Below are 16,260 nucleotides of genomic sequence, written 5' to 3' on the forward strand. Positions count from 1 at the left end.
GAGTGTGTCTGGGTGGGAGAGAGAGAGGGAGCGACACTGGGAGAGAAAGAGAGAATGACTGAGTGAGAGTGTTACTGGGCAGGAGAGAGAGAGTGACTGGACAGGAGAGAGAGAGTGACTGGGTGAGATAGAGTGACTGGCAGGGAGAGAGAGACAGAGTGACTGGGTTAGGGAGAGAGATAGACTGGGTGGGAGAGAGAATGAGAGTGACTTAGAACCATAGAACACTACAGCACAGTAAACAGGCCATTCGGCCCTTCTCGTCTGTGCCGAAATATTATTCTGCTAATCCCATTGACCTGCACCCAGTCCATAACCCTCCAGACCTCTCCCATCCATGTATCTATCCAATTTATTCTTAAAACTTAAGAGTGAGCCCGCCATTTACCACGTCAGATGGCAGCTTGTTCCACACTCTCACCACTCTCTGAGTGAAGAAGTTCCCCCTAATGTTCCCCCCTAAACCTTTCCTCTTTCACCCTAAAGCCATGTCCTCCTCGTGTTTATCTCTCCTAATCTAAGTGGAAAGAGCCCACTCCGCATTTACTCTGTCTATACCCCTCATAATTTTGTAAACTTCTATCAAATCTCCCCTCATCCTTCTACGCTCCAAGGAATAAAGTCCTTACCTGTTTAATCTTTCCCTGTAACTCAACTCCTTAAGACCCGGCAACATCCTAGTAAATCTCTGCACTCTTTCAATCTTACTGATATCCTTCCTGTAGTTAGGCGACCAGAACTGCACACAATACTCCAAAGTTGGCCTCACCAATGTCTTATACAATCTCACCATAACATCCCAACTCCTATACTCAATACTTTGATTTATGAAGGCCAGTATGCCAAAAGCTTTCTTTACAACCCTGTCTACCTGTGACGCCACTTTCAGGGAATTATGTATCTGAACTCCCAGATCCCTTTGTTCCTCCGCACTCCTCAGTGCCCTACCATTTACTTTGTATGTCCTACCTTGGTTTGTCCTTCCAAAATGCAACACCTCACACTTTTCTGCATTAAATTCCATCTGCCATTTTCTGGCCCATTTTTCCAGTTGGTCCAGATCCCTCTGCAAGCTTTGAAAGCCTTCCTCGCTGTCCACAACACCTCCAATCTTAGTGTCATCAGCAAACTTGCTGATCCAATTCACCACATTATCATCCAAATCATTGATATAGACAACAAACAACAATGGTCCCAGCACAGATCCCTGAGGCACACCACTAGTCACAGACCACCAGTCTGAGAAGCAATCATCCACTACCACTTTCTGTCTTCTCCCACACAGCCAATTTCGAATCCAGTTTACTAACCTCCCATGTGGGACCTTGTCAAAGGCCTTACTAAAGTCCATGTAGACAACATCCACAGCCTTTCCTTCATCTACTTTCTTGTTAACCTCCTCGAAAAACTCTACAAGGTTCGTTAAACACAACCTACCATGCACAAAGCCATGCTGACTATCCTTAATCAGCCCTTGGCTGTCCAAATAATTGTATATCCGATCTCTCAGAACACCTTCCAATAATTTACCTACCGCTGATGTAAGGCTCACTGGCCTGTAATTACCGGGTTTATTTTTGGAGCCTTTTTTAAACAACGGAACAACATGAGCTACCCTCCAATCCTCCGGCACCTCACCCGTGGCTAAGGACATTTTAAATATTTCTGCCAGGGCCCCTGCAATTTCTACACTAGTCTCCCTCAAGGTCCGAGGAAATATCATGTCAGGCCCGGGGGATTTATCTACCTTTATTCGCTGTAAGGCAGCAAGCACCTCCACCTCTTTAATCTCTATATGTTCCATGACACTACTGCTTGTTTCCCTTCCTTCCTTATACACTATGCCAATTTCCTGAGTAAATACTGATGCAAAAAAACTGTTTAAGATCTCCCCCATCTCGTGAGGCTCCACACATAGACGACCACTCTGATCTTCAAGGGGACCAATTGTGTCCCTTACTATCCTTTTACTTTTAATATACTTGTAGAAACCCTTTGGGTTTACCTTCACATTATCTGCCAAAGCAACCTCATGTCTTCTTTTTGCCTTCCTGATTTCCTTCTTTAGTATTTTCTTACATTTTCTATACTCTACAAGTACCTCATTTGCTCCATGTTGCTATACCTGCTATACACCTCTCTCTTCTTCTTAACCAGATCGCCAATATCCCTTGAAAACCAAGGTTCCCTATGCCTGTTAACTTTACCTTTAATCCTTACAGGAACATGCAAACTCTGCACTCTTAAAATTTCGCCTTTGAATGCCTTCCACTTACTGAACACATCCTTGCCAGAAAACAACTTATGCCAATCCACTCTTCCTGGATCCTTTCTCATTTCCACAAAATTGGCCTTTCTCCAATTTAGAATCTCAACTCGAGGACCAGACCTATCCTTATCCATAATTAACTTAAAACTAATGACATTGTGGTCACTGGACCCAAAATGTTTGCCTACGCATACTTCTGTCACCTGACCTGTCTAGTTCCCTAATAGGAGATCAAGAATTGCATCCTCTTTCGTTGGTACCTCTATATATTGAGTTAGAAAACTTTCCTGAACACATTTGACAAACTCCAAGCCATCCAGCCCATTTACAGTATGGGAGTCCCAGTCAATATGTGGAAAGTTAAAATCTCCTACTATCACAACTTTCTGTTTCTTACATCGGTCTGCTATCTCTCTACAGATTTGCTCCTCCAATTCTCTCTGACTATTGGGCAGTCTATAATACAACCCTATTAGTGTGGTCACACCTTTCCCGTTCCTCAGCTCCACCCATATGGCCTCTGTAGATGAGCCCTCCGGGCTGTCCTGCTTACGCACAGCTGTGTTATTTTCCCTGACTAGTAATGCCACTCCTCCCCCTTCTTTTGTCCTTATGTTCTTAAACAAAAGTGTCTCCATTAATTTTCATGAGCACATTTTAGAATGGAATCAAGACTCTGTAGTGGCACGGCTAGGTTCAATTTGATACTACTTTTAAAAAAATTGATCATGCTCCTATATCCCCATTATTTTTTCATCCAAGCTAACACAGCATGAGAAATAGGACCACTTATTCCATTTTATAATTTCAGGTGCTGCCAGAGTTTTACAATACACGGAACAGATGCAAATAAACTCAAGCTCCACTTCTTGAATCACATTGGCAAAAGCCCTCATTATGGACAGTGACATTATGTGAGAAATGGAAGTTATTCTTTTTAAGATTTTGGGGAATATTGTGTTATTCTGTAAAGAAGGTTGTGTGTCTATATGTAAATGATTTAATTAAGCTGAGCAGAGGTTACTAGGAGACAGGTTGTCTGGGGAGTTTAAACATCTAAGGACAGAGGTGTTAGGTTTGGGGTACAAGTGAATGGGTTCGATCTAACATTTGCATTTTTAGATAAATTGAGAGTTTGAAAATCAAAGGGAAGTCAGAGATGACAAGAAACATGTTTGTATCTTGAAGGAGTTCCATCAATAAATAGAGGAGGTACATTACATTTTATTGGCCTGAAAGCAGGGGAAAATATAGAAACATGAAAGCTTCTTTATTTGGAAGCATTTGAGTTTCAAAGAGGTGTGAGAACAATAGAACTTGAGATGAAAGGGGGAAAAGGGTATTTTTGAGTTACTGTGGAAAGTTTAATTTAGCTGTTGAGCTGAGCTGGGAGCTGTTAGCTGTAGCTCTAGCTGGGAGAAGGGGCAGTTTGAATCAGACATCCAGTCAAGCCAGAGAAGTCTTGGGCTACAAAAAGCAATCTTGTTCTGAAGTCTTGGATTTCCACAGTAGAGTGGAAGAGAGTTAGAGGTCATGTGGTATGCCTTTATTAAAGCTATTGCAGTTTGCCTTGGGTAATATCACTGGATTTTTATAGTTAAAAACTTATAGGGGAGCATTGCCTGGAAGGTGTTTCTTTGTGGATCTGACCAAATAGGGAGTATTTTGGGGGAATGTGTTATAAGACTAATTTGAACTGTGCAACTGTAATCTTGTGGGCTAAAGTTCTCTTTTATTCTTGATAACAAAACTTTTAAAATGTCGAAAGTGTTACTGGACTTCTTGCTGCTGAAATCAGTATGGTTTAATCTCATTTTCAGAATACAAGAAAAGGGTATGGCCCGTAAGCCAAGTTTCCCTCTGGGATCTGGTTTGCGAAGCAATTAACATCGGCTGTGGTCATAACAAATTTGGGGGCTCTTTGCGGGATTATTAAAAGTCTTTGATTGTGTTGGAGTTTGTGAATCCAAGGGATATGAGTACAAGGAGAACACTGGACTTAGGAGCTTTGTGCTGAGGGATTTTAAAGTAGTTGGACTGCAAAATGGCTTTGGCAATGGCTATGACTTATCTGGGAGTGGGAAATGTAACAGTGGAGAATTTGAAATCTCTGACTAAAACTCAGTTGAGAGAGTTAGCAGATGAAGTGCAGGTAGTGATAAAAGCAGAATTTTGTAAGGCTGATGTGGATAAAGTACTTACCCAGGATTTAAAGTTGGAGGAAGGGACACCTGAAACTAAAATGTCACAGTTGGAGGTAGTAAGACTTCAGTTGCAAATGAAGCAGCTTGATAGAGAAAGAGGTAGAGAAAGGCAAAAGCTTGAGTTGGAAGAAAGAGAAATGAAAAAGAAACTTGAGTTAGAAAGAAAAGAGAAGGAAAAAGAAAAAGACAGATCAAAAGAAATAGAAATAAAAAAGCTTCAATAGGAAAAAGAAGAGCAAGAAAAGGAAAAGAAAATATTACAAGGGAAAGAAATGTGAAAGCTTGAACTTCAACTTCGGAGAGAAGTTAGCTACTGAAAAAAGAGAGCAGGAAAGAGATACAGAGCTTCAGAAGGAGAAAGAAGGCAGACAGAATGAATTGTGTAAAGTGAAACTTCGAATAAAGGAAGAAACAAGAGATAGTGATTCAGACGGCGACTTTGATTCCTTCGAGGAATTTGATTTAACTAACAATCTTCAGTTAGTGCCTAAATTTACAGGGGATGGAGTTGAAAGATATTTCACCTCATTTGAAAAGATAGCTATGAAATTGAATTGGCCAAGAGATGCTTGAACTATTATGTTACAGAGTGTTTTGTTAGGTACAGCAATTAATGTGTATGCTAGCTTGTCAGAGGAACAATCTGCAGACTATGGGATAGTAGAGAAGGCAATATTAAAGTCTTTGAGCTTGTCCCTGAAGCTTATCAGTCAAAGTTTAGGATTATAAGGAAAAGACCTCATCAGACTTTTGTAGAGTTTGCGAGTTTGCAGGAGAAAAAGAAATTATCTGGGATCAATGGTTCAGGGTATTAAAATTAGACAAGACTTTTGAAAATATAAGGGAGGTTATAATTATGGAAGAATTTAGAAATAGTATTCCAGTAAATGTCAAAACACATTTAGATGAGAGACAAAGCAAAAAGAGGGGGAAGCTGCTGTTTTAGCTGCTAGTTATTTGAATCAGCCATCTAGTGAAGACAGAGAAGACTCGGGCTGCAACAAGCCATCTTGTTCTGAAGTTTTGGGATTCCACAGTAGATGCAAGAGAGTTAGAGGTCATGTGGTATGCCTTTATTAAAGCTATTGCAGTTTGCCTTGGGTAATATCACTGGAATTTTATAGTTAAACACCTATAAGGGAGTGTTGCCTGGAAGGTGTTTACTTGTGGATCTGACCAAATAGGGAGTCTTTTGGGAGAATGTGTTGCAAGATTAATTTTAACAGTGCAACTGTAATCTTGTGTGCTAAAGTTTTCTTTTATTCTTGTTAATAACATTTTAATTTTAATTTTTTAAAATGCCAAGAGTGTTACTGGACAACTTGCTGCTGAGATCAGTATGGTTTCTTCTCATTTTTAGAATACAAAAAAGGGTGAGGCCCGTAAGTCAAATTTCCCTCTGGGATTTGGTTTGCACAGCAATTTACATCAGCTGTGACCATAAAAATTACTTTAAAAAGTGGAAGAGTTTGAAAAGCATATCCTGGATGCTGATAGGCTGGTAACAAGTCAATACTTTGGTATAAGAAGCACATGATATCTGTTTACATGGTACTTGGCACAGTTTCCCTTCATAATCCTCCACTACGGAATTTTCACAGGAAGTGTGCAATAAGTGCAGTCGATGGTCACATTCATTTAAAAAGTTCAACAGATTTTCCTTAAATGAGTCATTAAAGGGCATGGAGATTAAGGTTTGTGGGGGGTTGTTCTAGTCCTTAATCATTCTTGGGAAAAAGGAGTTAACAAAGGAACCACGTTGGGGTGTGCACATTTGGAACTGTTGGTTGTGAACTCTTCGAGCTCAGTCGCATTTGGGTTTGATATCGTGCTTCGAAATAACTGTCTGTTTAAAATTTTATAGAGATGTGTCAACCTTTCTTTGGTTCTGGAGACTGTGCCAGCCTAGTGACCAACTGGGAGTCATAGGTACCTTACAAGTACTAATGTTTAACAAAGTGAACCACCCAGCATTGAACTTTCTCAAGGAGATAATGCTTTCAACAGTAAATAGGTCCCAAGCAGCATTGCCATGCTCAGGGTGTGACCTGGCTAGTGTCATAGAGTTATAGAGGTCTACAGCACAAAAAAAGGCCCTTCAGCCCATCGAGTCTGCACCGGCCAAATAATTACCTAACTATCCTAGTCCCATTTTCCAGCACTAGGCCCATAGCCTTGTATGCCACGGCATCGCAAGTGCACATCCAAATACTTCTTAAATGTTATGAGAGTTTCTGCCTCTACCACCCTTTCAGGCAGTGACTTCCAGATTCCCACCACCAGCTGGGTGAAAAAATTCTTCCTCACATCCCCTCTAAACCTCCTGCCCCTCACCTTAAATCTATGCCCCCTGGTTATTGGTGCCTCCACCAAGGGGGAAAATTCCTTCCTGTCTACTCTATCTATGCCCCTCATAATTTTATACACCTCAATCATGTCCCCCCTCAATCTCCTCTGCTCCAAGGAAAATAATCCCAGTCTATACAATCTCTCCTCATAACTAAAACTCTTCAGCCCAGGCAACATCCTGGTAAATGTCCTCTGCACTCTCTCTGGTGCGATCACATCCTTCCTATGATATGGATTCCAGAACTGCACGCAATACTCTAGCTGTGGCCTAACCAGCATTTTATACAGTTCCAGCATAACCTCCCTGCTCTTATATTCTACGCCTCAGCTAATAAAGGCAAGTATCCCATATGCCTTTTTAACCACCTCATTTACCTGTCCCAGTACCTTAAGGGACCGGTGGACATGCACACCAAGGTCCCTTTGATCCTTGGTACTTCCCAGGGTCCTACCATTCACCGTGTATTCCCGTGCCTTGTTTGTCCTGCCCAAGTGCATCACCTCACAATTATCCGGATTGAATTCCATTTGCCACTGATCAGCCCAGCTGACCAGCCCGTCTATATCCTCATGTAATCTAAGGCTATCTTCCTCACTATTTACTACCCCACCAATTTTCATGTCACCCGCGAACTTATTGATCAACCCTCCCACATTCAAGTCTAAACCATTTATATATACCACAAACAGCAAGGGGCCCAACACCGATCCCTATGGAACTCCACTGCACACAGGCATCCAGTCACAAAGACACCCCTCGACCATCACCCTCTGCTTCCTGCCACTCAGCCAATTCTGGATCCAATTTGCCAAATTGCCTTGGATCCCATGGGCTGTTACCTTCGTCATCAGTCTCCCATGTGGGACCTTATCAAAAGCCTTGCTGAAGTCCAAGTAGACCATGTCAAATGCATTGCCCTCATCTACACACCTGGTCACCTCTTCGAAAAATTCATTCAAATTGGTCAGACATGACCTCCCCTTAACAAAACCATGCTGACTGTCCTTGATTAACCCCTGCCTCTCTAAGTGTAGGTTAATTCTGTCCCTCAGAATTGCTTCCAATAGTTTCCCCACCACTGAGGTTAGACTGACTGGCCTGTAATTCCCTGGTTTATCCCTTGCTCCCTTCTTGAATAATGGTACCACGTTGGCTGTCCTCCAGTCCTCTGGCAACTCTCCTGTGACCAGAGAAGTATTGAAAATTATTGCCAGCGCCCCTGCTATCTCCTCCCTTGCCTCACTCAACAGCCTGGGCTACATTTCATCTGGGCCTGGAGATTTATCTACTTTTAAGCCTGCCAGACCACTTAGAACCTCCTCCCTTTCTATGCAAATTTCTTTAATCATATCACAGTCCTTCTGCCTGATTTCCATACCCACGTTGTCCCTCTCACTTGTGAACACTGACACAAAGTGTTCATTTAGAACCCTACCTACGTCTTCCGGCTCCACACATAAATTACCGCTATGATCCTTAATGGGCCCTACTCCTCCCCTAGTTATCATCTTACTCTTAACGTACATTTACAATAACTTTGGATATCTTTATTTTACCTGCCAATATTTTTTCATGCCCCCTTTTTGCTCTCCTAATTTCATTTTTAAGTTCCCCCCTATACATTCTATACCCCTATAGGGTTTCCGCTGTTTTGAGCCCTCGGCGTCTGCCATAAGCCTCCCTGTTTCTCTTTATCCAACCCTGTATATCCCTCGACATCCAAGGTTCCCTGGATTTGTTGATCTCACCTTTTATCTTTACTGGAATATCTTAGCCCTGTACTCTCCCTATTTCCTTCTTGAATGAGTTATCATTAATCTGTTATCTGATTGGCTGGTAGAGAATCTACACTGAATTTGAAACTAAAACATTGTTAAACTAATTAAACCAAATAAATTAATCACTTAATTAATGGGCAGAGGGTATCTAGACCAGAATCAGGGGATTACTGTTCTTAGAATTTAGCATTTATAGTAGAAATCTAGCCCTAGGGAACGTACAGTTAATAAGGAGTCAATAAGCAGTTATTAGATTTAAATTAATTTGTTAAATAGTTCCAGAAATGGCAGTTGCTGCGGTGAAGTGCTTCACCTGTGGGATGTGGGAAATCTGTGACACTTCAAGTGTCCCGGACAACTACATCTGCAGGAAGTGTACCCAATTGCAGCTCCTCGCAGACCGCATGGATCGGTTGGAGCAGCAGTTGGATGCACTTAGGAGCATTCAGGTGGCGGAAAGCGTCATTGACAGGAGTTTTACAGACGTGGTCACACCCAAGGTACAGACAGATAGATGGGTGACCGCTAGAATGGGCAGGCAGTCAGTGCAGAAATCCACTGTGGCTGTCCCCCTGTGCCACGTGCCAGTGAGGCTAGAAATAGGAAGATAGTGCAGCTGAACATGGTGTAGGAGGGAGGGTTTCTGATATCTGGGATCTCTTCCGGGGCAGGTGGGACCTGTACAAGAAGGATGGGTTGCATCTAAACTGGAGGGGCACCAATATCCTGGCTGCGAGGTTTGCTAGTGTCACTCGGGAGGGTTTAAACTAGTATGGCAGGGGGGTGGGAACCAGAGCAATAGGTCAGCAGGTGAAATAAAGGGCTGGGAACCAGTAAATATGGCCAGTAGGATTAAGAGGAAGGACAGGCAGGGAGAAATTACTGAACACAGTAGGACTGGGGGTCTGAAATGCATTTGTTTCAATGCGAGTAGTATAACAGGCAAGGCAGATGAGCTTAGAGCTTGGATTAGTACTTGGGACTATGATATTATTGCTATTACAGAGACTTGGTTGAAGGACGGACAGGATTGGCAGATAAACGTTCCAGGATTTATATGTTTCAGGCAGGATAGAGAGGGATGTAGAAGAGGTGGGGGAGTTGCACTGCTGGTCAAGGGGAATATCACAGCTGTACGACAGGAGGACACCTCGGTGGGCTCATGCAGCGAGGCAATATGGGTAGAGCTCCGGAATAGGAAGGGTGCAGTCACAATGTTGGGGGTTTACTATAGGCCTCCCAATTGCCGGCGGGAGATTGAGGAACAGTTATGTAGGCAGATTTTGGAAAGATGTAAAAGCAATAGGGTTGTTGTGGGCGATTTTAACTTTCCCTATATTGACTGGGAATCACTTAGTGCTAGGGGTTTGGATGGTGCAGAATTTGTAAGGTGCATCCAGGAGGGCTTCCTGAGACAATATGTAGATAGTCCAACTAGGGAACGGGCAATACTGGACCTGGTATTAGGGAATGAACCCGGCCAGGTGGTCGAAGTTTCAGTAGGAGAGCATTTCGGGAAAAGTGACCATAATTCAGTAAGTTTCAAGGTACTAGTGGATAAGGATAACAGGAGTCCTCGGGTTAAGGTGCTTAATTGGGGGAAGGCTAATTATAACAATATTAGGCAGGAACTGAGGAATCTAAACTGGAGGCGGATGTTTGAGGGCAAATCAACAACTGACATGTGGGGCGCTTTCAAACGTCAGTTGCTAAGAATTCAAGACCAGCATGTTCCTGCTAGGATGAAGGATAAGCATGGCAAGTTTCAGGAACCTTGGATAACGAAGGATATTGTGAGATTAATCAAAAAGAAAAGGGAAGCATTCGTAAGGGTTGGAAGGCTGGGAACAGATGAAGCCCGTGGAGAATACAAAGAAAGTCAGAAGAAACTTAAGCAAAGAGTCAGGAGGGCTAAAAGGGGTCATGAAAAGTCACTGGCAACCAGGATTAAGGAAAATCCCAAGGCCTTTTATACATATGTAAAAAGCACGAGGGTAGCCAGGGAAAGGGTAGGCCCACTCAGGGACAGAGGTGGGAATCTGTGTGTGGAGCCAGAAGAAATGGGAGAGATACTAAATGAATACTTCTCATCAGTATTCACCAAAGAGAAGGGCTTAGCGGTCGATTTGTCTAGGGAAGAGTGTGTAGATAGCCTGGATCATGTTGAGATCAAAAAAGAGGAGGCGTTAGGCGTCTTGAAGAATATTAAGGTGGATAAGTCCCCAGGGCCAGATGGGATCTACCCCGGAGTACTGAGGGAGGCAAGGGAGAAGATTGCTGGGGCCTTGACAGAAATCTTTGTATCCTCACTGGCTACGGGTGAGGTCCCAGAGGACTGGAGAATGGCCAATGTTGTTCCATTGTTTAAGAAGGGTAGCAGGGATAATCCAGGAAATTACAGGCCAGTGAGCCTTACGTCAGTGGTGGGGAAATTATTGGAGAAGATTCTTCGTGACAGGATTTACTACCATTTGGAAGCAAATGGGCGTATTAGTGAGAGGCAGCATGGTTTTGTGAAGGGGAGGTCGTGTCTCACTAACTTGATCAAGTTTTTCAAGGAAGTGACAAAGATGATCGACGATGGAAGGGCAGTGGATGTTATATACATGGATTTCAGTAAGGCCTTTGACAAGGTCCCTCATGGCAGACTGGCACAGAAGGTAAAGTCGCACGGGATCAGAGGTGAGCTGGCAGGATGGATACAGAATTGGCTTGGCCATAGAAGACAGAGGGTAGCAGTGGAAGGGTGCTTTTCTGAATGGAGAGCTGTGACTAGTGGAGTTCCGCAGGGATCAGTGCTGGGACCTTTGCTGTTTGTGGTATACATAAATGATTTGGAGGAAAATGTAACTGGGCTAATTAGTAAGTTTGCAGATGACACTAAGGTTGGAGGAGTTGCAGATAGTGAAGAGGATTGTCAAAGGATACAACGGGATATAGATCGGTTGAAGACTTGGGCGGAGAAATAGCAGATAGAGTTTAATCCGGACAAATGCGAGGTAATGCATTTTGGAAGGTCTAATACAGGCAGGAATTGTACAGTAAATGGCAGAACCCTTAAGTGCATGGACGGGCAGAGGGACCTGGGTGTACAGGTCCACAGGTCACTGAAAGTGGCAACGCAGGTGGATAAGGTAGTCAAGAAGGCATATGGCATGTTTGCCTTCATTGGCAGGGGTATTGAGAATAAAAGTTGGGAAGTCATGCTGCAGCTGTATAGAACCTTGGTTAGGCCACACTTGGAATATTGCGTGCAATTCTGGTCGCCACATTACCAGAAGGATAGGGAGGTGCTGGAGAGGGTGCAGAGGAGGTTTACCAGGATGTTGCCTGGTCTGGAGGTTATTAGCTATGAGGAGGGGTTGGAGAAATTCGGATTGTTCTCACTAGAGCGACGGAGACTGAGGGGCGACTTGATAGAAGTTTACCAAATTATGAGTGGCATGGACAGAGTAGATAGTCAGAAGCTTTTTCCCAGGGTGGAAGAGTCAATTACTAGGGGACATAGATTTAAGGTGAGAAGAGAAAACTATAAAGGTGATGTGCAGGGCAAGTTTTTTACGCAGAGGGTAGTGAGTGTCTGGAATTCGCTGCCAGAGGAGGTGGTGGAAGCAGGTACGATAGTAGTGTTTAAGAGGCAGCTTGACAAATACATGAATAGGATGGGAATAGAGGGATATGGACCCCGGAAGTGCAAAATGTTTTAGTTGACGGGCAAAATGATCGGCGCAGGCTTGGAGAGCCAAAGGGCCTGTTCCTGTGCTGTACTTTTCTTTGTTCTTTGAGTTCCACTGCTCTGATGCAGACTTAGCAAAAGTAACTGCTCCCAGTCCACTCTGGCCAAACCATATCTGATCTTATTAAATCGGCCTTCCCCCAATTTAGAACTCTGATTTCTGGCCCATCCTTGTCCTTTTCCATAACAACCTTGAATCTAACGGAGTTATGATCACTATCTGCAAAATGCTCCCCCACTGATTCCTTTATCATTTGCCCGGCTTCATTCCCTAAAATTAAGTCCAGGACTGCCCCCTCTCTTCTAGGATGTTCTACGTATTGGCTTAAAAAGCTCTCCTGGATGCATTTTAAGAATTCTGCTCCCTCTAAACCTATCACACTATTACTAACCCAGTTAATGTTGGGGAAGTTGAAATCCCCCACTATTATTACCCTATTATTTTTACACTTCTCTGAAATTTGCCTACATATCTGCTCTTCTATTTCTCTCTGACTGTTTGGGGGCCTATAGTACAATCCCAGCAATGTGATTGCTCCTTTTTTGTTTTTAAGTTCTATCCATATGGCTTCATTTGAGGAGCCTTCTAATATGTCATCCTTGCTTACTGCTGTAATTGATTCCTTGATCAATATTGCGATACCCCCTCCTCTTTTACTTCCTTCCCTGTCTCGCCTGAAGACCCTATATCCTGGAATATTGAGCTGCCAATCCTGCCCCTCTCTCAACCATGTCTCTGTGACAGCAATGACATCAGACTTCCAAGTGTTAATTTGCGCCCTCAACTCATCTGCCTTATTTGTCAGACTCCTTGCATTAAAATAAATACCTTCCAACCTTACCAAGCTCCCTTGTGCCTTAACTGACCTATAATTTCTATGCCTTCCAGACTCACTTGCTCTCTTTTCTAATTTTGGCTGTGCATCTCCCTCTGCTGAACCTCCTCCCAGGATCCCATCCCCCTGCCAAGTTAGTTTAAATCCTCCCCAACAGCACTAGCAAACCTCCCCGCAAGGATGTTGGTCCCAATATTTCCTACACCGTAGTTGAAGAGTGATGGAAGTTGTGTTTTGTAAACCCAAACACCTTGGAAGCCTTGGAGGCTGTTTATTGACTTTGTACATTCCACTTTAAATTATTTTGGATGTGGATTCCTAAGTAACAGTATTCTTTCGTAACGTCAAGGTGGGCATTGTGCATTGTGTAGTTGGGACATTGAGTATTTCTGGTTCGCATGATGTTGCTTTTTTCTACATTGAATTTCATTCCCTTTATGTGGCTTATTTAACAAAATTTAGGTCTTCCAGGAGACTAACCTCATCTGCTGCTTCAGTAATGGTTCTATAGACTAGGTAGTCATCTGTAAAGAATCTGATCCAGCTTCCATTCTGGATGTCATTTATAAAGAGAAGAAACAAACGTGGGCCCAGGATGCTACCTTGGGACATGCCGCTTAACACTGATTTTCAGTTTGAGGCCTCCCCATTCATTGTGACTCTTTGTTGCCATTTGGTAAGAAATATTCTTATCCGTTGCTTCTTCCAGAACTCTATTGTGCAATTCATTCACCATCCACTGGAAAGGGATGGGGGACGATGTACAACAACAATATGCATTCGTCTAGCACCTTTAATGTAGTAAAACATCCCAAAGAGCCTAACAGGGATATTATCAGACTAGAAGGGATATTACAGCAGGTGACCAAAAGCTGGGTTAAAGAGATCGTTAAAAGAGCATCTTAAAGGAAGGGAGGGAGGTGGCAAGGTTTAGGGAGGGAATTCCAGAGCTTAGGCAGCTGAAGGCACGGCCACTAACGGTGAAGCAATTAAAATCAGGGGTGCTCAAGAGTCCTGAATTGGGGAAAAGCAGAAATCTCGGAGGGTTGTGGGTCCACAGACAGTTACAGTAATAGAATGGGGCGAGGCCATGTAGGGATTTGAAAAGAATAAGAATTTTAAATTCAATGCATTGCTGGGCCCTCCCTGTTTTCTCCCTGGGAGCGTCGGAGAGCATCAGAATTATGGGCTGGAACGCTACTTTTGTCAAAGCAAATAATAAATTGAAAGCAGCAGAAACTATTTGCTGTCAAAAACCTGTAATTATTTATGGTCACTTACCATGAAGAACAGCAGCATCAGGAGCAGACTGAAGTGCTACAACTATATGCAAAATTTCTTTAGTCAGTGCTTTAAGCAATGCTGCCTAATTACATTGCCAGCATGCTTCTTTGATTTGATTAGTTCGATTACTCAATTTCAGTTCTATTAATAAGGTTGAAACAGCTCTGGTACAGTGGGGAATCCATTTTCAATGAGTTGTTGAGATGGGAAAGTGATAGAGTAAAGCTTGTGTGTATGTATTACAATGACAACATTCCAAAGTTTCACTTCACCATTTAATTGAATGGCATGGTACTCCTTTATTTTACTGGTACTTATGGTGCTTTAAGAGATGGTGGTGTAATGGTAATGTCACTGAACTAGAACATGGGTTCTAATCCCACCACGGCAGCTGGTGGATTTTAAATTCAATTAATAATTCAGGAATATAATCACTACTGTCAGTAATGGTGCCCATGACAACAGCTATCATTGATTGTTGTAAAAACTCATTTGGTTCACAAAGAAGGAAATCTGCTGTCTTTTAAACCTGGCCTGGCCTGCATGTGACAGTAATGTGATTGACTATTAACTACCTTCTGAAATGGCCTAACAAGCCACTCAGCTCAAGGGCAATTAGGGATAGACAAAAAATGCTGGCCTTGCCAACAATGCCCACATCCCATGAGAGAATAATAAAAGCTCCTACCTTAGTGAAATGACTAGCATACTTGCTCCCCAACCTTATGTGACTCAAATCTGTTCTCCTGGGCCGGTAGATTAATTGTGTAGGCAAAGTGGGCATTCCAGCGTCATTCTTGCTTGACAGGGGGAAGCCCATCTTGCAAAGTTAGAAAAGCGGGACCTTTGTTTCACCAGAAAGAGTTGTAAGGGAGTTGTCGTTTTCCGATGAAACGTTAAACCGAGGTCTCGTCAGCACACCCATCCCCCCCCGCCCAGGAGGACCCAGAAGATCCTATGGCCACCAATCAAGGAAGAGCAGAGAATTCTTCCCCAGCTCCCTGGAGCCAACACCTATCACACAGCCAACAATGCCAAAAAATAGACCACCTGGCCATCACCGCACTGCCGCCCATGGGAGTCCACTGCATGCAAACTGGCCATCATGTCCTCCGCACTAGAACAGTGACCACACTTGCCGGGCTACGGGAATACAGTGGGGAATGGGACTGACTGGATGGTTCTACAGAGAGAGAGCTGACATGGACTGGATGGATTGAATGGCAGCCTCCTGTGCCATAGTGACTCTAGAATTCCTTGATTCTATGACTGACTATAAAATAAAAATGTTTCTTTATTAAATACCATTTTTCTTGCCAATTTTTATTTTTTTTAGCTTTATTTTCACTGAAGTTTTTAGTCATGATTATATATATTATGTATTCCAGCTGTTATGAGTGAGTGGAGCACGCTTGATAAACCAGCCAGTCTTATTCAGTCCATCAATTTTATATGTTTGTATTTGCATGGTTTGCTCTATGAATTCCAGATAAGCTACAGAAACAGCCTCACATAGCCATATTTTAGTGTAAATTTGCTGTTATATTCTAGTCAAACCTATGTGGCATTCCAGAGGCAGCTGGCATAACTTTGGCATTTCTTTAGCATTGAGTCCTGGAAGCAGTGTTGTGAATCTGAAAATATTTCAACACTTACAATGAGCTCCCTGCTTACTGCCAGGCACTCAACAGATGCCTGAAGTAACAAAACTTCCAAGTTTCAAATAAAACATTTAATGGCGAAATACTGGGGCTATATTTTGTGTTCTTTATGTAAAATGCTTCTTTATTCTCCTTATCCCAG

Source organism: Cetorhinus maximus, chromosome 4 (genome assembly GCF_964194155.1).
Source record: "Cetorhinus maximus chromosome 4, sCetMax3.hap1.1, whole genome shotgun sequence".
NCBI classification, from domain to species: Eukaryota; Metazoa; Chordata; class Chondrichthyes; order Lamniformes; family Cetorhinidae; genus Cetorhinus; species Cetorhinus maximus.